The sequence below is a fragment of the Lepus europaeus genome, chromosome 5 (genome assembly GCF_033115175.1).
Source record: "Lepus europaeus isolate LE1 chromosome 5, mLepTim1.pri, whole genome shotgun sequence".
In the NCBI taxonomy this organism is placed as follows: Eukaryota; Metazoa; Chordata; class Mammalia; order Lagomorpha; family Leporidae; genus Lepus; species Lepus europaeus.
Genome location: NC_084831.1, coordinates 60,948,115 through 60,974,798, shown reverse-complemented (window position 1 = coordinate 60,974,798; position 26,684 = coordinate 60,948,115). Strand labels below are relative to the sequence as shown.

The window sequence follows — 26,684 nt, the reverse complement described above, 5'->3', positions numbered from 1 at the left end:
AAGATAGAAAATAGATATGTGATCATTTGTAGGAATAAATTGGTAGATACACTTTCTCTTAGCTCTATGCTGATATGAATTTCATTTGAATATGGATGAGAAATAGCTGTTGGAGTCCCCAGGATCCACTGAATTCAAATCTGATTTCAAGAATACAGAAGCATCATTATTAACTCCCTATTCTTTAAGATATTTATAATCCCCCATCACAATAAATTATTTTGCCTTTAGGCATGCTGTCAAACATAATAAATAATTCCCTTTTCCAATTCTGCATTGCAGCTGCTAGTAGATTGAGTTAAATTCACATACCATTTTTGTCAAGTTCATATGATGACCAAACCATAACTCAACATCCAGAGTGAGGGAGCTGGTTAGGTCTGCATGGTTGTCAGAGGAGGCAGCCTCAAGCCAAGAGGAACAGCTGACACACCTTCATCAGCAAATGGAGAACTTCCAAATTATCCTAGAGGCTCAACCTTCCTACTTTTGCTTTTTTTCCTTTTATTAAGTCAAATTGCTGAGGGGTGGGTCTATGGTTAGCTAGCAAAATTGTTGTCCCTTCTACAGAGCAATGAAGAAATAGAAAATAGTCAAGAACTCCATTAAGTAGCTTCTCTACATGCTCTGTTTTTAAACTACTGTAAATATCTTACTTAACTAAAAAATTTAATATACTAAGATGACCCTATTAGCCAAAGAAAACAGGAATCATGTGTTACTTTAGTCTCTTGTGTGTCATTCATTAACTCATTCAAAAATATTTATTAAGTGATTGCTATAGGCCAGGTAGAGTCTTAAGCTCTAGCAATATAGCAGTAGCCCAAGCAGACAGAAATCATTACACTTGTTGAACTTTCATTCCATCATAATAAACATTAATAAAAATATAAGTAACATAAAATATGCTAGGTTGTGATAATTGTAGAAGATTTAAACAAGATGACAGATTAAAACAATGGAGGTAAGGAGTATATACACACATCTTGTTAAGTGCCAGTGTTGCCCTAGAGTGTATGAGTGTCCAGAGATTTAACTGAGAGTCATTCTCAACAGGTAAAGAGTTATTTGCATTACTGAATCTCAAAATACTCACAGAAAAATTGACCTTAAGAATTAGAAACTTGGCAATTAATTCCAAAACAGTTGTAAGACAATATATTGTGTCATTTAATGATAGTGCTCTTAGAGGACAAGGTATTGAGTCATGAGTAGAATTTGTTTCCACTCGGCCAATGGGCTAGCCAGATTTGGTCAATGTCATCCCTCTGTTCCAAAATGACTCCTGAGGTATTGCTTGGTGCCTTTAACAATGGCCTTATCCCTGGTTGCACCTACCCATCTGTATGACTTGGTGGGTAACATGGAATCAACTGATGATGAGTTATTCTGCTTGAGTTGTTTTCTAATGGCCCATGATAGGGAGCTCTGTCTTTCTCGGGGTCCAGTAGCATGTCATGACTGATTTACTTAATTGTGTGGAACCCATTTCTACAGATGGCATGAAGATGCTTAAGAACACTGGGGTTTGTGTTGCTTCACTACTACAACTTTCCATAAACATCATATAGCATATTTTTCCAATCACAGGCACCTGTGATAATAAAGAAACCACCCAAGAATATGGTCCGAAAGCAAGGGCTTCCTACATTGTAGCCTGTAACTGTTATAGACAGCTTTATAGCTCCAGGCCTATTAATAGCTGGGAGCCTTACTCACCATTGGTCATGTGGGTCAGAGCTATTCCCTAGTGCAGTATATGTTCTTCTAGAACCCAGAGACTTTTTCTCAACATTTTATTTCCTGTTTTAGTTGTAGAAAGTACAAAATAAATTAATTTTTTTCTTTGATATGGAGGGAACATTCTAGCATTCATCAAAATACTGCATCTCGGAATCTTGGAATAGTGAAACTTCCTCTGATTTATTTTCCACTTTCTAGAGTATTTCTAATATACTTTCAATTTCTTTTTTTTCTTTTTTTTTGACAGGCAGAGTGGATAGTAAGAGAGAGAGAGAGACAGAGAGAGACAGAGAGAAAGGTCTTCCTTTTTGCCGTTGGTTCACCCTCCAATGGCTGCTGTGGCCGGCGCATCTCGCTGATCCGAAGCCAGGAGCCAGGTGCTTCTCTTGGTCCATTTTTTTTTATCTGGTGCTAGAAGCATGACGCCACTGAATCTGTAAGCTAAACTGATATCCTATGGAATGTCCAGACAATCCAGGTCCCTTTGAATTATGATATGCTAAATAAGTTAGCATAGCCCTGGGCAAAAATATAAATATCAAATATCCATCCAATGAGAATGTAAATTTCCTTGTTTTTTTCCTCCCAACAGGAATGTAAAAGAAGATGATTGGACATGTGTCTTGTTCTAAGGCAGCACTAATTTCCTCTACAAAGATACACACTTGGCACAGCAGCTGCAATTATGAATGGCACTTTTATGATAGTCCACTGTTACCTTCCAGGACCTGTCTATTTTTCAGGACGCGAATGATTAATTAAATGGTGGACTAATGTAGATTAACATATCTGTAAACTTTAAGGGGTTTAAAGTAGGCACTAATTCCAACATTCTCTTTCAGCATAAGGCTAACATTGCTGCTTAATTTTTCCTGAGGTGGGAGAGTTCCAGGACATCCTAGTTTATTTTCTATTCAAGAATAACTCTCATCTCACATTCCAAGGACTGAATGTGGGAGTTCTGTAGCTACCAAGTATAAGTATTTCAGTAGAACATTTGAGGACAGAAAATTAACCACTGTGTAGATCTGTTGAAGCACTGGATCTACTGTAAGCAGGTCCTAGTCCAAGACTCTGTTTATTACCTGGACTTTCACTCCTATACAAGTATGAAAGTTGAATATGAAAGCTGCTGATACAAGATGAAAGTCATCCTTGGCAGATCCAAAGTGGAGTCAGGAGGTTACGAAGGAGGAAGGCCCAAGTGCTTGAGTATTTGAGATAAGGACTGTCACAAGGTATTTCAAGGACCAAGAAATTCCTTCACATCTTCTATACAACTTATGCCTTGTATATCTTATATACGCTTAGACATTTTCTGTGGTTATAACTGAATACCATAGACTGAATAATTCAGAGAGAATAAAGGTTTACTCAGCTCACAGTTCTGGAGACTAGGAGATCCAAGGTCAAGAGGCAGTATCTGATGAAGGCCTTCTTACCAATAAGGGCTCTGCAGAGTCCTGAGGCAACACAGGGAATTTCATGGTTAGAAGGGTACATAAAGGGCCTGTGCCATGGTTCACTTGGTTAATCCTCCACCAGCGGCACCGGCATCCCAGATGGGTGCCAAGTTCTAGTCCTCGTTGCTCCTCTTCCAGTCCAGCTCTCTGCTGTGGCCCAGGAAGGCAGTGGAGGATGGCCCAAGTGCTTGGGCCCCTGCACCCGCCTGGGAGACTAGAAGGAAGTACCTGGCTCCCGGCTTTGGATCGGCGCAGCGCCGGCAGTGACGGCCATTTGGGGAGTGAACCAAGGGAAAGAAGACCTTTCTCTCTCTCTCTCTCTCATTGTCTATAACTCTACCTGTCAAAATAAATAAATAAATAAATAAAAGGGTACATAAAAAAGACTGACTCAATTTGGCTTTTTATAACAGAGCCATTCATAAGACAACTGAGCAGCCAATTAATCCTTTAGGATTTATTCATTCATGAAAACAGTCCTGGAGACCTAATCACTTTTTAAAGGTCCTACCTGGTCCCACCTCTTGATACTTCAAAATGGCAATTAAATTTCAACATGAGTTTTGGTGAGAATATCTAAACTGCAACACAAGCTTTGCTACTCTGTACATCTGCACATATTTCTACAAGCAAATTTGTTGAGAAAATTTCTTTAATGCTGCAGAAGTTCAAACAAAGCATTCCTGCCTAACTGTGGATGTCTCCACCAATGCACTAACAGACTACTTCCTGAGATGACTTTTGTGACCAATGAATATTGTTTCAGAGAAGTTTCTATCATTTTTTCCTTTTGTCTGTAAAATCTCCCCTTTACATAAACCACACTACATGCCACCTATGACTTGCCATAGCTATGTATCCCAGATTGCAATCCCCTGTCACTCATTTCTAAAAAATTCTATTTTTTAGGAGCTACTCCCTTGATTGTTATTTTAGGTTGACAGGGTCAACATGACATTGGGTCACTAAGAATAAATGTAAATTTGGACTCTATGTTCAATAGTGCTAAAAACAGCTAGATTAGCCTTTGCCTTAGTGCATAGTTACCTGGGTAAATCAGTGGAAGAACTAAAGAAATTATTACTATGCACACCTGCTCTGTGTTACAGTGCCCCCTTCAGTCATTGAGTTCCAGGTCTGGAAACTGGTTCAGGTTAAGAAATCACACAGAAGGATGATTATATCTTTTAGAGAGCATACCTCCACCTCCCTGCTCACCATCCTGTTTCTTCTGTTTGAATAAACTAAGTAATTCCCTTTTGGCTGGCCATTTATCTGCCTTTTGGAATATCATCACCATACATCTTTGTAAATCCTTTTAAATTATTCTGGCCATCCAGTCCTTACAATAATTGCACACATTCTATTTCTGATTAAGTGCTTCCACCTGACCTCTATAATTTTGGGATCCTGTCAACCTCATTGCTGTTAGGTGAGTAATTCTTTAACAGTTCATCCTCATGTCAGTCTTAGGTTACTGAGAACAGCCATCACCAAGTTCCTTAGGGAAGCCAATGATCCTCTTATCTCCATAAATCTTTTCACTTCATTAAATGGAGTGAACTCTGAACTCTTTCACCCATTAGGGTTGGCTGATGAATATTCCAATCTTGTAGCCATTCTGCTATAGACACCTCTCAGAAAATTTTAATCTCCTTTTCTGCCATTTAGCCTTTCTGTTTCATTTAATGTGGGTCATTTGCTACTCCATAATTTCAAAAATTATCCTAGTGCTACTTTTGCAATATCACTCAGAGTCCTTGCCCAAGTATTAAATTCTGTATCATACAACAATATTCCTACACTGATGAACACTGCATCCAACTTGGAGACCACAGCATGACCAACTCAAGGATCGCAAAACCTCTGTGGAAGAGATGTTTATTTAAGACAGTTGCAAAAAGAAATTCATGGAAAAGCACATGTGGTATATTTATATGGAGTGGCCTGGGAGTGGCACTAATCATTTCTTCACACATTGTATAGATTATAATTAGGTCATACAACCTCAGATCACCATATGGAAAGTTGGGAATTATAGTCTATCTTGTGAGCAGAAAGATAAAGACTTGGTTTTTGTATGAATAACTGGTATTCTCTGCCACCACAACATAACCTAGTATTTCCAAGATCCTATGAACTTTACTGACCAGTGGATAAGATTAGATAAATATTTTCTACAGGACTTTAAGGTTTTTGCTTGTACTCCAAAAGTAGTCCCTTGGTGAGCCAATGTTGGTTTTAGAAAGGAATATTTTTACCTGAGTGACTCAGACCTAGGGCTTAGAATCAGACAAACACAAGTGGCTTCCCTAGCTCCTTATTATGGAAGCACAATCTTAAACTTCACCTTCTAGATATTCCAACAGTGATTGTGAGCAAAGATCAGTACAGGAAAAATCAAGGGAGAGTAAAGGAGAAACAGAATTAGAGAAGGCAGAGGGTGGAGAGAGAGAGAGAGAACATTTGCCCCATTGCTAGAGGCAACTCCTCAGAGTCCTCAGGATAGAGGCTCTATGCTCCTATAGCACTATGATAGTGACTCAAAGAGGAGGGAATGAAATGACGCAGACAATTGCTACCAAGGTTCAGAATTTTAAAATCCTTTACTCAATACAATAAAAAAAAAAAACAGCTTTTTTTTTTTTTTTTGACAGGCAGAGTGGACAGTGAGAGAGAGAAAGACAGAGAAAGGTCTTCTTTTGCTGTTGGTTCACCCTCCAATGGCTGCCGCGGCTGGCGCACTGCGGCCGGCGCACCGTGCTGATCCGAAGGAAGGAGCCAGGTGCTTCTCCTGGTCTGCCATGTGGGTGCAGGGCCCAAGTACTTGGGCCATCCTCCATTGCACTCCCTGGCCACAGCAGAGAGCTGGCCTGGAAGAGGGGAAACCGGGACAGAATCCGGCACCCCGACTGGGACTAGAACCCGGTGTGCCAGCACCGCTAGGCGGGGGATTAGCTTGTTGAGCCACGGCGCCGGCCAACAACCACATTCTGGAGATAGGATTCCATAAAATATCCTTTGGCTTGATACTAACTTATTCTTTGAAATGAAGACAGACTAGGCATGAGATCCTTTCAAGGGCACAGCTAAACTGCTAAAAGCAGGCAATATGACAATCAATAATGGTGCATTTGCCTATCACTGTGTCCTCTTTGCTACAAAAGCAACAATGATAGTAATTCTACAGTACTTATGTGGTCTGTAAAAAAGAAATTCACTTTTATGATGATATGAAAGCCAACTTCCTGAAATATAAGCTCAGTTGTTACGGTTTTAAAAATATGCTCTCAAAGAAACAATTCTTGACAGTGAAAATTCAACAGGCTTAAAAATATTTTAAAATCTAGGGGCTGGTGCTTTGGAATACTAGCTTAAGCAACTGCCTGTGGTGCCCGCATCCCATATGGGTGCCGGTTTGAGTCTGGTCTGCTACACTTCCAATCCAGCTCCCTGTTAAGGGCCTGGGAAAGCAGTGGAAGATGGCCAGAGTGCTTGGGCCTCTGCACCCACATGGGTGACCTGGAAGAAGCTTTTGGCTCCTGATTTCAGATCGGCCCAGCTCTTACCATTACAGCCATTTGGAAAGTGAACCAGAAGATGGAGGACCTCTCTCTTTCTCTCTCTCTCTCTCTCTGTAACTCTGCCTCTCAAATAAATAAATCTTTAAACATATATTTTAACACATGAAAATGTACTCTTACTAGTTATCATTAGCAAACGTTGATAAGAATATGCAAAAATGGACACTGTTAATGTCTACAATCTGAAATATATTTAAAGACTTTTAAAGATGTTTACATCCTTTGCACTGACCTCAATTTGAATCACTTACCCTAAGGAAAACAGAACAGACTAAGTAGTACATGATTCTAATAGAAAAAAATGTAAAATACAGATTGAGAAACTGCATGTAAAATACTATAAATCAATATCTAATTCCCAAGAGATAATCATTATTATCATTTTCTTGACTGGGCTTCCAGATGTTTTTCAAATGATTGAAAAATCAATATATGAACAAAATAGAAAAGCATAAATAATATCTTATTCATTCCCATTTGATTATGATCAATTTATGATATTTTTAATAAAGAAATTTATAAAAATTAGACCATATTTATTTTGTTTAACTTATATTTCTTATGTTTCTTTTTTATTTTTATTTGGTTTTTAACAAATTCAATATAGTTTATAGATACAATCTAAGAATATAATGAAATTCCTTTCCTCCCTCCCTTCTGCCTCCCCCCTTTCTCCCTCTTTTTCCTTCCTTCCTTCCCTCCCTCATTCCTTCCTTCCTTCCTTCCTTCCTTCCTTTCTTCACCTTTCTCTTTCTTTTTGCTTTTGTCTCTTGTGTTTTGTAGGTGGAGTGGGGTGGGATGGGGGGCAGGAGTTTTCTTGTCCAGAAGTTGTCCCCGATACCAATGTCTTGGACTGTTTCCCCTACACTTTCTACTTTCTTCCAGCAACTTCATAGTCTCAGGCTTTTTTTTTTTTTAACTCTTTTTATTTATATAAAAGGGAAAAATTTCATGTATTTCATAGATACAGTTTTAATAGCATAATTATACTTCTTAGCTTACCATAGTTTCAGGTCTCACAGTTAGGCCTTTGATCCATCCTGAGCGATTTCTGTGTAAGGTAAAAGAAATTGATCTAATTTCATTATTCTACATATATACATCCAGTTTTGCCAGCATCATTTGTTGATGAAATTATATTACACAATGCATGGTCTAAACACTTTTGCCAAAAATTGGCTTGTCAAAAACACTTTTAACAAAAAATGTATGTGGATTAAATTCTGAGCTCTCTAGTCTATTGATCTATGTGTTGGTTTTTCTGTCAGTATCATGCTGTTTTAATTACTATAGCTTTGTAGCATGCTTTGAATTCAGGTATTCTGATACCTCTAGGTTGATTTTTTTTTTTGCTCAGGATTTCCTTGGATATTATGGGTCTTTTCTGATTCTATATTAAATTTAGGATTTTTTTTTCTAATTCTGTAAAGACTCATTGGTATTTTGATGGGGATTGCATTGTATCTGCAGATTGCTTTAGACAGTATAGACATGTTAATGATATTGACTTTTTCAATAAATGAGCAAGGACTATCTTTCCATTTTTTTGTCTTTGATGATTTCTTTCTTCAATGTTTGATAATTTTCACTGTAGAGATCTTTCACTTCTGTGGTTAAATTTATTCCAAATATTTGATTTTTTTGTAGATACATTTCTGTTTTTTTTTTATTTAGTAAATATAAATTTCCGAAGTACAGTTTATGGATTACAATGGCTTCCCCCACCCCCATAATTTCCCTCCCACTCGCACTCCTCCCATCTCCGGCTCCCTCTCCCATTCCATTCACATCAAGATTCACCTAAGAATAATTGTGTGTTAATTACAGAGTTCAATCAATAGTACTAGAACAAAACAAAACAAAAAACCACTAAAATAGATAAAGTATTACATTGTTCACCTCACCCCAGTTAGAATGGCTCACATTCAGAAATCTACCAACAATAGATGCTGGAGAGGATGAGGGGAAAAAGGGACACTAACCCACTGTTGGTGGGAATGCAAACTGGTTAAGCCACTATGGAAGTCAGTCTGGAGATTCCTCAGAAACCTGAATATAACCCTACCATACAACCCAGCCATACCACTCCTTGGAAATTAAATTGGCAAACAAAAAAGCGGTCTGCACATTAATTAATGTTTATTGCAGCTCAATTCACAATAGCTAAGACCTGGAACCAACCCAAATGCCCATCAACAGTAGACTGGATAAAGAAATTATGGGACATGTACTCTATAGAATACTATACAGCAGTCAAAACAATGAAATCTGGTCATTTGCAACAAGATGGAGGAATCTGGAAAACATTATGCTGAGTGAATTAAGCCAGTCCCAAAGGGACAAATATCATATGTTCTCCCTGATCAGTGACAACTAACTGAGCACCAAAAGGGAAACCTGTGGAAATAAAATATTTGATTTTTGTGGTTATTGTGAATGGAATGTCTTTCTTGATTTCTCTTTCAGTGAGTTCATCATTAAAATATAAAAAGATACTTTTTTGTATGTTTATTTTGTAACCTGCAACTTTACTGAATTCGGTTAGTTCTTGCAACTTTTCAGTGGAGTGTTTAGGTTTTCCCATATACATCATTTTTTCCAATTTTGATGTCTTTTATTCATTTCTCCTCCTTAATTGCTGTTTCTAAAATTTCCAATATTATGTATAGGAGTAGTCAAAGCAGACTCCCTTGTCTTGTTCCAAATTTGAGAGGAAATGCTTTCTGTTTTTCTACATTCAGTATGATATTGGCTGATGATATGGGACACATAATCTTTATAATTTTGAGGTATGTTCCTTCTATACGATGTTGTATCATCAGAGTGTTAAATCTTATCACATGCTTTCTTTGAATCTATTGAGTTTTTTTTTCTTCTTTCTGTTAATGTGATTTATGTTTCTTGATTTGCAGATGTTGAATCACTCTTGCATCTAGGGGATAAATCCCACTTGACCATGATGTAAAACCTTTTTGATATGATTTTGGATTTGGTTTGCTGGTATTCTGTTGGGAATCTTCTCATCAATGTTTACTAAATGTATAGGTCTAATTTTCTTCTCATGTCCTGTCTGGTTTTGGTATCAAAGTGATGCTGGCCTCATATAAAGACTTTGGCAGATTTCCATCCTTCAATATTTTGGAATACTTTGAAAATTATTAGGGTTCCCTTTGAAATGTTTAAATGTTTTGGAGAGGGTCGGTGATGTGGAAAGTCAGAGTCTGCAGTGCTGCTATCCCATTCAAGTCCTAGATGTTCCACTTCCAATCCAGCTCTCTTCTAGTGTGCCTGGGAAAAGCAGTAGGATATGGCCAAAGTCCATGGGCCTCTGTAGCAACGTGGGAGAAACGATGAAGTTGTTGGATACTGCCTTCAGCCTGGCCTAGACCTGGCCATTGTCGCTATCTCGAGAATGAGTCAGAAGAGAGATGATCTCTCTCTCTCTCTCTCTCTCTCTCTCTCTCTCTGTGTGTGTGTGTGTGCCTCTGTCTCTCTGTAACTATGCCTTCAAATAAATAAAATGCATCTTTTTTTTAAAAAAAAAAAAGGAAAATGTTCCATGTGCTGATGAAAAAATTTTTATTCTGTAACTGTTAGGTAAAAGGTCCTCTAAATATCTGTTAGGTCCATTTGCTTAATAGTATATTAAACTATGGTGTATCTTTTATTTTTTAAAGACTTATTTATTTATGTGAAAGTCAGAGTTACACAGAGAAGAGAAGGAGAGACAGAGAGATGCAGGTGGTGGGGCATGTGGCAATTTCTTCCTACCTTGAGTTTGTAAGATGATGGACACCCAACACAAGACCATCCAGATATATACAGCAAATACTATTAGACCTACAGGGAGAAATAGGCTCAAACACAATAATAAGTGGGTGACTTCAACACCTATTCTCATCAATGGCCATCCTCTGGCTCACTCCCAGTTGGCCAAAATAGGCAGGAACCAGGAGCATCTTCCAGGTCTCCCTTGTGGGTATAAGAGGCCCAAGGACTTGGGCCATCTTCTACTGCTTTCCTAGGCCATAGCAGAGAGCTAGATTGGAAGTGGAGCAGTCAGGTCTCTAACTGGTGCTCATTTGGGATGCTGGCACTGCAGGAGGTGGCTTTATCCACCAGGCCACTGTGCTGGCCCCATGATGTATCTTTATAGATTTTCTGTCTGGATGATCTGTTCATTGATGAGAATAGGTGTTAAAGTCACTCACCATCTTCCAAACTCAAGGTAGGAAGAAATTGCCACATGCCTAATTGCCACTTGCAACTTTAGCCGAGAGGGAATTCCACAGACACCAGCTGACTTTTATTACAGCCCGAGGAGCTGACTGGGATGGAGCAATTACCAGACTTAGAGAAGGGAACTCACATTTCTGCCCTTCCCTCCTGGACCCCAGTAGCATGCAGGACTGGGTTGTGAGAAGTCACTCAGCAGGCCTCTGTTCTGCTGCTACCAGAATTGATTAGAGTCAGAGTCAGGGCACCTTGTGGGGCAAAGGACAGAGACTCTGCATACTGCAATTGTCGCAGATTTTGGGTATTAGCCCTAAAGACACGCTCACTCACTCTAGATGAGCCAGGAGGATTCACCTCAGCTTCTGGGGGCATCACAAGCAGCAGCCCATAAAAAACCCACTCCCAACCTGGGAGATCTAAATAATGACCTCCTGTACCCTGATATACCAGGACTTTAACAATAAGTTCTGCATTCTTAGTCCAACTGGAACCTACCCAGTGGACCTCAGGTAGACAATGTTTATATATGTTGTCTTTTTATTACTGATTTCAAAGAAATTTTTAGATATTTTGATCACTTTTCCTTTAACATGACACATATGCATGCACTCATATGTATTTATATAATTATCCACATAATGTTTGGGCTACAAAACAGTTTTCCAAATTCTATGCAGTTAATTATATCCATGTTTTCCCTTGTGGTTTCTGCTTTGTTTCCTTGCTTAGAAATATATTTGTATTTCAATGTTTGAGAATTAAAAAGTCTAATGATCTTGTGTTACTAGACATGATAGTTATCTTAATGAGAAAGCCCCAGAGGCCTAAAGGGTTAAATACTTGTAAAATCCTACAGGTGCTTTCAAAAATACTGTGAAGTAAGCAAGTGCCTCTTGTTGGCTGCTGAGTTTATAATTTTAAACATGGCGACTTAAAGTCTTTTGTCATCCACAGTTATATATGATGTGCTGCTCATAAAACTAAAGCGTTGTTGGTTCTGTGTTTAGCTGTCCTCCAATAGATTCCTATGGACTTTATCCAGCCACTTCTATTGTATTCAGTACTTTGGGATGGCTCTGTAAACAGATGAAGCCAATAATGTATTAACAATACCAACTGAGAGAAAGTATGGTTAACTGAGGTTACTAAAAACAAAAAGCAATTCAAATCAATTGGCAATCTACAAAAAGAGTTAAAGATTTTAAAAGCTATTATTAAAATTGCTATATTGGTCTATTATGTTATGTTATGTGTTATATGTGTGTACATATTGTATGTACACATGGGAAAATATTATTAAGAGTTTTATTTTAATTGGATTATAGATAAGATTGTCCATAAATTTAAGCTGCTAAATTTAATCAAAGATACATTTTAATTCGTGCGACCTAAATATCTGTATCATATGTTTTATACTTGTTGGTAGAAAGAAACTAAAAACATTTTATATGTTTGTGCTTAAGTTTACTGGTTAAACAAACTCTACCATGTTAGATATTTAAGAGGTGTTTCCAAATACATGATTCTTAAAATTTATAGAAGGCATTGGACCTTCTGGTAAATGTTTTCTTAACTTGTTATCTAATGGTTGAAACTGTTTGCTAAGTTTTCGTGTGATATTGCTATTGTCAGCAAGGGATCTAGGACTTGCTCCCTCATTTCTCTATTCTAAGCCCAACTTGTTCTTTCATTTCTCTATTCTCCTCAAGGTAGGAAACTAATTCTATTATGAAGGAATCTGTAGGACACAAAATTTAATCTTTAGACCTTATAAAAGAGATGGCTAACATTTTTCTGTAATAGCATAGCCAAAATAAGAGCTTAAATAATAATCTCATAGCTAGATTTACTTCGCCATCAGTGAAGTAAACAGTAAGTAGAAAAAAACCTCCCTTTCAGACCAAAGGGAAAGAAAGTTTTAAAGTGAGAATATAATTTTCCTCATGGGCATTGTCTACCTTGGAAAAACTACTACAGAACATGCCTGTGACTATAGACTTGTAGTTCAGGCCACCGAAGATTAGAGATGGGACACGGGCACTCCCTTGACTTGCATCCTCTGGTCTGCTTTAACAAAAACCAAGAGGAAAAGAAAGCTAGGCATCAGAAGCAATGGGTGACAGGCCTATTAATGGCTGATCTGTACAGTGATCTGCCCTCAAGGAGACCCAACAGGCCAGTCTACTGCAGTAGCGTTCAATGTGGTAAGCCTGGGCTTCAGCAGAAGTCAGCTTGTGAAGAGCCCTGGCAGCTCTGCCAAGAGTTGGATCACTAGAAATGGACCTGCCCTGGAGTCGAAGGATGCCCAGGTCAGAGCCACAGATCTTATTGGCTCTAAGCTGAAAAGCCCTTCACTCAGCCCAACTTCCAAAGTGACTCCCTGAAGCTGAGGGGACAGCCAAGTAGGGTCAGCAACATTGCAGGCAGAACTGTAAATTTCTTGTTAGAGATGCCACCTGCCTTTACCTGGCCAGCTAAGTAATGAAAGTCAACAAGGTGTCTTCCCTCAGGTGGTTCCCACCTCCCTTAGGATATACCCCATGTGAAGAGGTAGATAGGTCTGGGCCTCTTAACTTACAAGGCCTAAAGCCCACCAGATTATTATCAAGCCCCTTCTGTCAGGTTCTATTTGCCTCTCAATCAGAAAACTTAATTGTAGCTTAGACAGCACCTTTATTAGCTCCTCTAATAATGACTCTGTCCTTTGTTCTAGACCCTGTCTAGTGCCCTTGGGCCTCATTCCTTCGTAATCATAACCTCTACTCTACCACCAATGGCTCTACTCCCAACCTGTGTGTACTGATGGTCCTCTTCCCCACTTTATACTGTATAATTGTTCAGACCTGGTTAATGCCACTCTTAGGATCATTGGTTGCTATCCTCACCCTGTCTTGTATGACCTTGTCTAAATATGATCAGAGTCAGCGAACTTGGAAGGCTTCCATAGCCTTTGCAACTTGTGATAGAGCCTAGGGTGGTTATTGGCGCCATAAACTAGAGTGTCAATTTGTTGGGTCAACAACAGGAATCACTGTGCACTTGCTCCTCATGTGGGATCTCTGTCCTTAATATGCTGTACATTGTGATTTAACCCTATAACTAGTACTCAAACAGTATGTTTCACTTTGTGTTTCTATGTGGGTGTAAACTGTTGAAATCTTTACTTAATATATACTAAATTGATCTTCTGTATATAAAGAGAATTGAAAATGAATCTTGATGTGAATGGAAGGGGAGAGGTAGCGGGAGAGGGGAGGGTTGCGGGTGGGAATGAAGTTATGGGGGGGAAAATGCCATTGTAATCCATAAGCTGTATATTGGAAATTTATATTCATTAAATAAAAGTTAAAAAGAAATATATTTGTATTTCAAGACTATTCTTCTAGTCCTTTTATGATATTTTAATTTGTATTCACTTACTTTCCTTTTTTTATTTGAAAGGCAGACAGGGAGAGAGATAGAGAAAGTGAAAGAGAAAACTTTCCATCTTCTGGTTGACTACCCAAATGCCAAGCCAAAGCCAGGAACCAGAAATCAAATCTGTATTCCAATCTGTATCTTCCTCATGGGAGGCAGGTTATTGGGGCATCACCTATTGCCTTCCAGGGTGCACAAAGGGTGGAAGCTAGAATCAGAAGTGAAATGGGGCTTGAATTCAGGCATTCCAGTAAAAGATGCAGTGTCCCACATCTGTACCAAACACTCATCCCTATGATGCCATTTTATCTTTTTTCTTTAATTTTAATTTTTTTTTTATTTTTTGATAGGCAGCGTGGACAGTGAGAGAGAGAGAGACAGAGAGAAAGGTCTTCCTTTTGCCATTGGTTCACCCTTCAATGGCCGCTGCGGCTGGCGTGCTGCGGCCGGAGCATCACGCTGATCTGATGGCAGGAGCCAGGTGCTTCTCCTGGTCTCCCATGGGGTGCAGGGCCCAAGCACTTGGGCCATCCTCTACTGTACTCCCTGGCCACAGCAGAGAGCTGGCCTGGAAGAGGGGCAACCAGGACAGAATCCGGTGCCCCGACCAGGACTAGAACCCAATATGCCAGCGCCGCAAGGCGGAGGATTAGCCTAGTGAGCCGCGGCGCCGGGGATGATGCCATTTTAAATATGAATATTAGATTATCACTCAATATTCAATTTATTTAGGAATAAGTTTAAATAATGGGATACAACTATTGGTACCATTTTCGGGTGGTGTCACTGGGTATAATTTTTTTTTTTTGTTACTTTACACTGAAGTGCTGCCTTTATTTGACTCTAAATTGAAAAAACTTGGAAATAACTTAAAAATCCCATGGCAAAAGAAAATTAAATAAGTCTACGCAATAAAATATTGAGCTGAATTAAATATGATATTTTAATGAGTAATGAATTTACAATAGCATTAAAATGTGCTTTTATGATAAAATGGGAGTAAGGAATTACATCTGAGAAAAGATAGAATTAAAACTATACCTTTTTAGATATTTACAAATTTACACCTGGGGAAATAATTTAAAAATATATAAACAAAGATTATTCCTGTGTGTTGAGAATATGGCATGAGTTGGAGAGGGGGTCTTTTGGCATAATGGTTAAATCACTGATTAGGAAATTTGCATTTCACCTCAGAGTACAAGAGTTCAATGTTCACCTCCAGCTCCAGACTCCAAGATTATGCTAATGCAGAACCCAGGAGGCAGTGGTAAGGGCTCAAATAATTGGGTCCCTGCCACCCACTTAGGAACCTGAAATGGGTCCCCAACTCCTGTCTTCAGCCCTCAGCCCTTGCAGGCATTTGGGGAGTGAACCAAAGGGTGAATATGTGCATTCTCTCTCTCTCTCTCTCTCTCTCTCTCTCTCTCTCTCTCTCTCTCTCTCTCTCTCTCTCTCTTATTAATTAATTAAAATACATGGGTTGATGTTGCCTGCTTCTTTTTGCCTTTCTATATGTTATAACTTGTATGGACCCTTATGATATTGAAAAAAAAAAAAACCTCTTCTTTAAAATGATGAGCAGCATATTAATTTGTATTCTCTATCTTGAGGATAGAGAAAATGTTCTATTAAATGTGAATTTAAGGCTGTGGAATTTTTAGCAAAAGAATCAATTCAGATATTTTGGTTATCTCTTTGACCACTGAGTTGCCATGCTGACCTGCTATTGGGGAGGATGTATTAGTCAGCATTCTTCAGTGCAGGTCAGCACCTCCTATTCTTGTCCCTCACCTACAACCATTTATCATAAGGGCTCCCACTTTATTCCACCCAGCTCCAATCCTTGCCCAAGGTTTGAGAGGGTCAATTTGCTGTGGAAAAATCAATTACTGCCCCAAAAGAGTAGTTAAGTTTGAGGTAACCTTAAAGGAGGAATATATGAAATTGTTCACAAGGTAGCTTTAAAGGAGCATATGCTTTGAGAAATTGTCAGTGCTGGAACTTGTATTGATCTATGCTGAGCAACAATTCACTGACAATGAATAAAGCACTTGTACAATTGTGGATGTGGTAAAGAAAAAGAAAAATATTAAGGGACTAGAAAGAAAGTACCTCTTAAGGGGATGTGGTGTTCTGCTCTTCCCATAAAAATGATAGTGAGCAAAAGCCCGGTGCTGTTGTGTAGAAGATTGCAGTGTCTAACACGTTTTCCTTTCTCCTATCTTTTATTAATGCCTTTTCAGAGCTTGTTCTCTTTGGATTCACCAGATTCCTATATATCCTCCTCATCCTCAAATTCACACACTTCTTGACTCCTTTTTCAGAAAAGAGTAATCTCCATTTGCCCCAGTTGATGGAGATGCTCACTCTCAAGATGCTTCTTATTAAGAAGATAGCTCAATGATCCCAAATCTTTTCTTTGCTGTTTTTGGTATATGAGCCATCCCATCCTAACCTAGTGCCAGTGTAGGAGGCTAACATGTAAAACCATCTCATCCGTGGTGGAGATAGAGCCAAACTGAATCAAAATTAAGAATTATATTTGTAATGTATAAATTTATAGGAATGATCAAGACATTTTAGCAAGAAGCTGCAGCCTAAATCTGCAAGATTAATATGAGTATTGACTGATTTCTGCCATGGGTCATGAATAAGGGGCAGAAATCAGAACCATGAAATAATTCTTCTGTGCTGAGACCTTTACAGTCATGAAACTAAAAAAAAAAAAAAATAACAACAAAAACAAAAAACAAATTATGGTGAATTCGTTGGTTAGTGCTCATGGTGTAATGTTTTAAATATTTGGAATATCAACTCTACTTTGACTGTTTGTCATGTGAAGAGTCAGCTTAAGGAAAGACAGGCAGAGAGACAGGAAATATAATAGGCCCCATACAAAAACTGTAAGGAATTAAGCTCTGGCATCAAACCAAACCACATACTTTTCTTAACTGGTCAGCAGCATTTCCCAACTGTAACATTTCTCAAGTGATCAGTGTAAGGAAAAGGGGCACAGAATGGAGAGGAGACATCCAGAATAAATTTATTCAAGAAAAATAAATGCACAGAGGTGGGTGACCATCTGCCAGCGTGCTCACAGACCAAATAAGTGGCAAAGGGTTTTCAAACCTGCAAAAGAATGCAGGGGGTGGGCAGCGGCACAATATAGGACATGAGTAGGTCTCTTGAAAGAAGGCAAGGGTAGGGGATAAAATTTGATTTTATCTACTTTCAGGCAAAGACCTAGCATGGCTGAGGCTTATGTCCTTTTTCCATCAATCAGTAAGATAACATTTCTCAACTGATTAGAGACCATGCCCACTTCCTGAAATGTATGGGGGGAAAAGTACTGACATATGGAAATTATGTGGAAATTGACCAATTGATAAGCACTCCCTATAAGAGCTCCCTTACCCATAACCTTACTAAAAAACTCCCTTGAGGTCCACCTGGCTAGCAGAGTCTTTGTTCCTTAATAAAATCTACTTTCCCTTTTGCTCACTCTCATTGTGCTGTCATTCTTATGCCATTGTTATTCACAATAAGACAAGGACAGACAAGCTCCTACAATATCAGGAATGCTGAAATGTACTTCATATATCCAATCCAAAGAAGGTATCTTATCATTTCTTAAGGACTCATTGGATGCTCTTGTTCACCAACAAATAACTAGTAAAATTCAGATGAATTTTCAAGTAAAGATGGTGGATTAATATATATAATCATTTTTGCCCACTTCCATAATGCCATTGAACTGATAGAAAAAAAAAACAGAGGATATCAGCAACAAAATTAAAATCTTAACAAGAAGAGGGATGAGAGAGAGCCACAGGTTGTTGAGGGAGAAAGATGAGAACCGAATCAATCTGTGGTTGCAGAGTTCCCCAGAGGCTCAGAAACTGGCAACACCAGCAATTTAGAAGTGGGGATGAACAGGGCTAAAATTTGGACCAATGGTGGAATGTCCTAATTTAAAATTAGCAAGATTGGTTGAATCCCTATTTATAGTCAACTAGAGAAATGATCACTTGCAGCACCCCCTGAATCCAAGTGACTCCTCCATTCTTCTGGAAGGAAACTGAAGTTTTATTCTCAGGAAATGTAAAAGCAGTCTTGGTAATGTGGCTCACCAAAAAGAACTGAGATATGTATCATAATGAAAGGAGGAAGTAAATATGTATTTGGATGCTCAGACTCCCCTGAGCACTCTTCCCCACTCTGTCCCAAAATACACACATCTAATCTTTGACCCCTCCAAGCAGGGAACTGGTGACAACTGGTCATTCAAATCAGTGGAACTCATAGTTAGTAATGCTGACCAGCATGCTTATAGTTTTCAATCAGGTTTTTAAAATCAGGTTATCAGATGTCTGATAGTTCACAATGTAAATAAATATATATGAAATTCTAATCCCCGATGGTCTGTGAACATGTGTATTTATTCTCCTCCTTGCTGTGTGTGTATATGAATATGTGTATGATGTGTAGCAGCTTTTATTGTGAATCAAACATGTTTACTTTTCATGATAATAATCAGAACTAAAAACATTGATTTTTTTTTTTTTAAAGTGAGAGGCTATAAGCAATCCAGACTAACGCCATCCCAAAGCTCTTTGTTGGCATATACAAACTGCAGCACCTTCCCAGCATGTACACATTAAACAGAACAGGATGGAAATGCCTTGTAATACTTATCAACAATGACAAGATCTAGGTTTCAATAAAAAACAAGCTAGAAAGGGCTGCATTAAGACTGCTGGAGGCCTTCACAGTAACAGATACATAACCACTACCTTTATTCCTCGGAGATAAGGTGGTAAAGACTTAAAAATACCTCTAGATGGCAAGCCCCTGTGGCTTGGTCCCTTTCTACTGGTCTCTCTGGAGCATTTCTGTTTCTTACTTAAATAAAACTTCACTTCTATTCTCACCATTGTGTATGTCATCAACACCAGGACATGAACCCAGACTCATCTCACCAGTTTTCCTACAACAAAAGGCTATAAGAATCTGAATTTCTGCCAGTAGAAAAAAGCCAAAATTAAATATGAATAAAAGGGGCTGGTGCTGTGGCCTAGTTGGTAAAGTCACTGCCTGCAGTGCCAGCATCCCCTATGGGCGCAAGTTTGAGTTCTGGCTGCTCCACTTCTGATTCAGCTCTCTGCTATGGCCTGGAAAAGCAGTGGAAGTGTCACCAGAGAAAAGTCCGTGGAAGCCGTGAGTTCTTCATATAAGAAAGAATTCAGGCAGGAAACAGAGAGTGAAGTGAGAAAGCTTTTACTGGGGATAGGGCATCTGTCAGGACGGAAGGGACAGATAGAGTGCCCAGTCGCTCGGACTGGGGGAGAGCGAGGTTATATAGTTCAATGGAGAGAATACACCTGGGCAGGCCAGGCGGGTGGCTCAGCAGAGAGCAGAGGGCTGAGTGTGCAGTCTGTTTTAACTCACTAGGTGTTTAAGGGAGTCTGTTTACCCACCTCTTCCTCTCCTCCAGGACAAAGGATGAGGAGTCTCAGCAGAAAGTTTTGTTGGGTGAAAACTAGCAAATTCCTCCCCAGATTTGCTGGCACTGGGCAGAGTACAGGGGCTTCCCTTAGGGCTTCTGTGAAGGTTTTATTGCCCCATGTTATCAGGTCAGGTGACTCATTTGGTCCTGGGGATAGAATTCTCCTGGGAGCTTTCCTGGGGGCAGGGATAAGGGCTAGGACCACCTCGAAGGTTATCAAGGTCTAAGCAGAACTTTGAAGTGCAAAATTCTGAGCTTCTGGAACTTCTACAGTAGGTGCTGGTCTTCAGGCCTTTCTCACACACACATAGGCTAAATTTCTGACTTCCTACCTAACAGAAGGTGGCCCAAGTGCTTGGGCTCCTGCACCTGAGTGGGAGACCCAGAGGAAGCTCCTGGCTCCTGGCTTCAGATTGGTGCAGCTCCAGCCACTGTGGCTAATTGGGGAGTGAACCAGCAGATGGAAGACCTCTCTCTCTCTGCTTCTCCTTCTCTTTCTGTGTAACTCTTACTTTCAAATAAAATAAATAAATCTTTAAAATATATGAATAAAAGTCTTTACTACAGAGAAATTATAATATGAATTATAATAATATAATATAATAATAAACATTATATAAAAATGAATACATATACAACCAAAGAGTCTCTCAAACTTAATTACTGGCATCAAGCTATCATGCTGATTTCAAATTCATATTAACTAATGGGAAGATATTAGGGAAGGAAATTTTCAGAATACAAGGCAAAATAATATCTAAACTTTGTTAACCACTTATTAACTGTACATCTATTAAACCATTTAATCTTCACCATCATTCATGAAGTGGATATTATTATTATCATCACTATTTTTATAAATGAGACTAAAGCGTGGAAAGATTAATTAGCTTTTAAATATTCACATAGGCAGTAAATTGTAGACCAACTACTTGAATCAATGTATTATCCTTTTATTGTCTTTTTAAAGATTTATTTTATTTAGTTGAAATGCAGAGTTACAGAAAGAGAGGGAGAGAGAGAGAGAGAGAGAGAGAACTTCCATCCATTGGTCCACTCCCTAGATAGCCACAAAAGCCAGCACTAGGCCAGGGCAAAGCAGGAGCCTGGAACTCCATTCAGGTCTCCCATGTGGATGGCAGGGGCCCAAGAACTTGGTTCATTTTCCGCTGTTTTCCCAGGCACATTAGCAGGGAGCTGGATGGTAAGCAGAGCAGCCAGGACTCAAACTGGTGCCAATGTAGAATGCCAGCATTTCAGGTGGTGACTTGACCTGCTACACCACAATGCCCACCGCTACACTTTTCTTTTGCAGACCAACACTAATCATTCCTTCTGTTCTGCTCACAATTACCTATCCTATTGATGTGCTTATTATGTATTTTGCATTAGCTTCAAGAATTTTTCAGATGTAGAACTGATATTGGAATTTGACCCGTTAAAAATATATTGGAATGCAGCCTCTTAAAGTTCCCCAGAAGTTGAGTCTGGGGTGCCACAAATGTTATCAAAATGTGGGGTGCCATATGATATCACGATATGCTTATTAATAAATCTCCAATATTAATAAGCCTGAGAGGGTTCTTGCCTAATATTTAGAGAAGAATTCTAAATACCAGCATAAATGAACGAGGAAGCATGGTACATTTTAAGTTTTTATTTAGTGCAAAAGATGCATAGGAGAGTGAGAGCTGTATCTAAGAGAGAGGAGTAAATCTGGGTTCATACCAAGTACCAGGAAGCAGCCACGTGGAAGAGCATCTAGGCCAGGAAGCATGGGGCAGGTTGGCCTGAAGGCCACTTGCCCTTGAGGCACAGGGCTGCAGCCAGCCCCCTACTAGCAAGAGGCCAGGGTGAAGAGAAAGGGGAAAAGGGCCGGACACACCCTGTCCCAGGCTTTTAATCCACTTTCAGTGGGGAGTGGTTAATTAACCTGATTGGCTGGTGGGCGCTCAGATGTGGCCAGGGAGGGGCACGAGGTCACACAGGGGCGTGGTGAAGGAATCAGGTAGGGCGTGAGGTCACACAGGGGCATAGTGAAGGCGTGGTCTTCCAGCTCACAAACCTAATCAATTTTAACCTGTATGCCTGTCTTCTTCAGAACAACTATAAATACATTCAATAAGGAAACACACAGAGCTAAGCACCACGCTAGACTACGAGGATAGATGAGTAAAGCCCCAGCTTTGGTTAAGTGTCATAAAAGTCTGGTTCTCGTACTGCTTTGTCCTTGAGGTAAATAACTTATTTTGATCATTTAATACTCACCACTCAACCTTTTGGACACAGTGGGTCCACACAATTGATTATTTCACTGGGGTGAAATCTGAGAATTTAATCCAGAAAAATGAACTTATGAGATTACACACAAACTCCCTGACTGCTCTCCTGATGCTCTCCTGGCCATGCGGAATCAGCCCTCTCGTGTCCCACACTGTTTTCAGAAAGCACTGCAGTGGCCTCCTCATCTGAGCGCCCAGGATGAATGTGTGCTTGTCAGATCCTGGCTTCCCCATGTGAATTTCCAAGAGGGATTCTGTCTGCGTCTCCACACGGGAGAATTCTGCTTCTTGGCTGCCCTCAAGGAATCCTCACTCAGCCCCTCCCTCTGGACAGTTACCACTCACTCCCATTTATTCAAACCTGGCAGGCAGTTAGTCCATCCCTCCAAAGAAAAGCTTTATGTATTTTCTTCTGTGGCTGTCAACCTCCTGGGACTCTGCCTAGAGATGGAGAGGCTGGGGTTACATTCTATTCTTTTCCTATTTTTTTGAAATATTAGATGCAAAATTAGAGTGGGAAGGTGGTGATTTGCTCAAATTCTAGCCTTCACAAAGCACATTTAAACAAGGCCCTGAAAAATCCAAGAGAGTTTTGGCATTCAACCATCAGGGGCTATGATAAGGAATTTACCCTGTGTGACTCAGTTTCCCCTTATTAAATGAGGTAGTTGGACAAAAAACATAAACTGGTGTTCTTCAGACCCTAGAATTTCACTGCAACACTGCAATGGCCACCTGAAGCATGGGGTTGAGGGGGCTGAGAAAGAAAGGCTCAGGGGTTCCCACCACTGCATCAGCCTGAGAAATTCTATTAACGTTTTGTGTAACAGTTCATTCCCTGGAGGAAGGATCTGCAGCATAAAACATAAAATGGAAAATATCCGATTCAATAGCCTCTAAAACTCTTAACAGCTCCTCCCTTGATTCTATAATAATAGTATATACTTTATATTTGTAGTTAGTTTGGAATAAATTATTTAACCTATGTTAAAATTATTCTATCATATATCTCCTATTTCTCTACCTTAATCTCAATGTCTTTTTCTTTCAGGATTCCCTTATGTGTAGATGTTCTCAAATGACAGCTACTTACTTGTATATCAAGGCAATTATTTCACATTATAGTTACACCCCAACCCCCATGAACAATTTAATGCTCCTTAACAGAACAAAGTGTGTTTCAGCTGAGATTTTATAAAGCCAAAGCAGTATTCATTACAAATGACTGAACACACAACATCAGAGAAAGGTAGAGAAGGAAGAACGAGGATGAGAGTGTGAGGCAGAGGGAGTAAGCATTCCTGTGTACTTCTGCCTGAATGATTGCTAGATCTTATTATAAAATTTACAGTACAGTTCAACAAGATAAGTAAATGTCCCAAAGAACAGCATCTAACTATCAGTGTCCAACTCTGGGACATTATAAAATTCTTAAATCCACATTCCTTCTCCTCAACCTCAGTTTATATGTTAGTTATCAGAATCACATGTTCTAAGCCAGATGATCCGTGTAAACGTACTGCTTCACTGTGATTACCAAGTGCCTTCTACAAAGGTATTCAGTAAAAATTTTTTTAGGATTACCTATTTACTCCACTTCTGTCACTGATCTCTCTTTTCCAGCCCAAGCCCAGTTCTCTCACATGCCTACATGCTCTTCCCAAGCAATCCTTGACTCAGTCATGATTTACCTAGAACCTGTATTCATCCATGCTCAATTAAAACTCCAGCTTAAAATCTCTTCTTGATTTCTAGACTCATTCAGAAATCAAGTGTCTTAAGGTATGTATCACTCAACAGAATCAAAATAAAACTCATCTCTTCCCAAAGGTTTCTCTCATTCCCCATCTCAGTTAACAGAATTCCATTCACCAAGGTGAAAACTCTCAAAAGCAGCCTTGATTCTTGCTCTCTCCAATCTTCATATCCAATCAGTATCAGCGTGCTACAAATTGACCTTCCCTCTATCTCCTTTCTCTTCAATTCCCCATTTCTATTGATTGGTTTGAGTTCCTCTTTCTTTCAGAGTGTTATAATAGTTCCCACCTGACTTTTCTCCTTCAAGATGTTTTTCAATTTAGTTCAGTTTCTGAAAGCAAAATTGGTTACATTCTCTGGTGTTAGAAACTTTCAAATTGGTCAACCCCTACTTCTTAAAATTCTCTCCTTTTAGGTCATCTGATCTTCTTGGTTCCAACTTTGGTAACGACTCTTTCTCCCTTTTACTCATTGGCTTCATTTACTTTCCTGCATTAATTGTTCTATTTTCAGAATTGCCCCTCTTTGTTCCTTACTCTTCTCCCTATATTGTGTCCTTTTTATGGCTGCAAATATTACCCATATATTAATAACCTACATCATTATTTCTGGCCATGATATCTCACCCAAGCTATCGATCTCTTTCCATCTACCAATTGAGTTTATTTTTCCCAACAAGTTAACTATTCTCTTCAAACACTGACACAAGTTATCTACTTTCCAAAGCTAGAAACCTAAAAGAAACTTCAAGCTCTCCTAACCCTTCAGTTTCAATCGTCTGTACTTTTAAATAATCCTTAGGAAGGTTTTTGAAATCTGGACTTTTCTCTTTTCCTCTCTGTAACTGTCTCTGCCCAGGCCTTTATTATTTCCTGCCTGAAATATAACCACTATTTCCCTGAATATTCTCTGTCCTTTCTACTTGTTTAATCTACCAGATCAGAAATTATGCCCCTTAAAGACAAAACTATGTGGTTGAGTCTTACCTTTTAAAAACCTCTAGCCTTTCCCATCTGTTGATATTATAAAATAGTTTTTCATACAGGATCTTTCTTCATTGCCAATTACTAGTAAGAACTGCTTACGTCTGCCTAATTCACTGCAATAAATATCACTGACAATGGGAAGAGAAGCTGAAGATGAGATTAATCTGAGTCTAGGATAGAGATCGGGCCATGTTTACCAGTGAGTGGATTTGTTAGGTATAAATGATTACTCTCTTTCTACTGAGGCTTCAGGTCAGCCAGGTCCTTGTTAGACCGTGAAATCTCTCTCTCCTTTTCTCTATGTGGTATACTTCTACTCATTGTTCATAGGCAGTAAAACTGTTCTATCATTTCTGGAGCCTTCTGTCAGAACTTTACATCTCTTTCTGTAGCATTTTACTTATACTTTTATGAAAATATTCACCATAACATATTATAATTTGTGCCACTGTATGTATATTTCTCTCATTAAACTGAAACTTTATTAAGGACAACAATTATATCTATTAGTTTGCTATCACTTGCCATTACCATAAGCTTTGTCATGTAGCAGCTTGTTAACAATTAGTTGTTAGGTGATTCCTCTGACTACTCTACACATGATTATTTGTTACTTCCAGTATCTTATATATATATATATATATATCAAATTCTCAATAAAGCATATAGCAGAAATTAGTGTTGATAACCATCTTATCTACCACCTTACTTGAATATCAAAGGAAAATAACGTCTAGTTCATGGTCTTATTTTCTCTTAGTCTTTGACATAATGCCTGAAATTGTAGTAAAATCTGAATACATATTATAGACAAAATTTTCTTGTTGAGAGAAAAGAAGCTAACATTTATTGAGTGTGCATTGGGTATTAGGCAGCATTCTATGTGCTTTATATAAAATATATCACCTAAATCTTATAATAACTCCATAAATAAGGACGCTATCTCCCTGCTAAAAATATACTGAGGCTTAGTGAGGCTATATAAATGCATTATTCATGTGGTCAGCAAGTGGGAAAACCAGAATACAGACAATACCAGGCTGAATCCATAAACCTTCTCCTAACCACTTCAGTACATTGCTTTCTAACAAATCAATATTCAGTGGTCCGGGTCACTACATGACTCACTTTTAACAGCTAGCTGCCAGTGATGGTTGAGTGTGCTCTGTAACTTTAAGTCACATACCATAAAATATCAGTAAACTGGAAACCCCAGAGAATCTATTTAATTGATTTTTTGATTAACTTTGTAAGTAACCTTTCTTTTGTCTTAGTAAGTGAAACTATAAAATACAATAGAATTTCAAATTTACCATCTCCCAGGTTCTCAGGGGCATAATTTTGAATCTTAGTCATTCTTGTCCCACAGACTTCAGGAAACCTGAAAAACATATTTGTATATTACACAAAACGGATGATCCAGGATACTGCAGATACACACACTGTTCCAAGAGACCTGCTTCCCTTGGATGCAAGAACACCCATGGTGTCAATTAAGCTAATCATAACATAGTAGCATCCTTGAATACTGCTCTTTTAGGTCTCACTTGCCAATTTACTCACTTGCTCATTAATTTCATCATTTTTATCCCCCACCCCCATTCTCATTCCTTTCCCATTATAGCAACATTCTAACATGTTCAATATATGTTCTAATCTACACCAATATCCATATCTAATCTATATCAATCTATATCTAACAAAAA

General features: G+C 38.9%; 1 long non-coding RNA gene across 1 annotated transcript in view; it reads right to left on the bottom strand.

The window, feature by feature from the left end:
- The window catches only part of LOC133760797 (uncharacterized), a 53,318-nt gene extending 26,982 nt beyond the window's left edge, over nucleotides 1-26,336 (bottom strand). The window contains exons 1-2 of the long non-coding RNA XR_009866003.1: nucleotides 26,292-26,336; nucleotides 7,793-7,841 (exon numbers count right to left, since the gene is read on the bottom strand). This is a non-coding gene — a long non-coding RNA (uncharacterized LOC133760797). The remainder of the gene's footprint in view (nucleotides 1-7,792; nucleotides 7,842-26,291) is intronic.
- Between the last annotated feature and the right edge of the window lie 348 nt (nucleotides 26,337-26,684).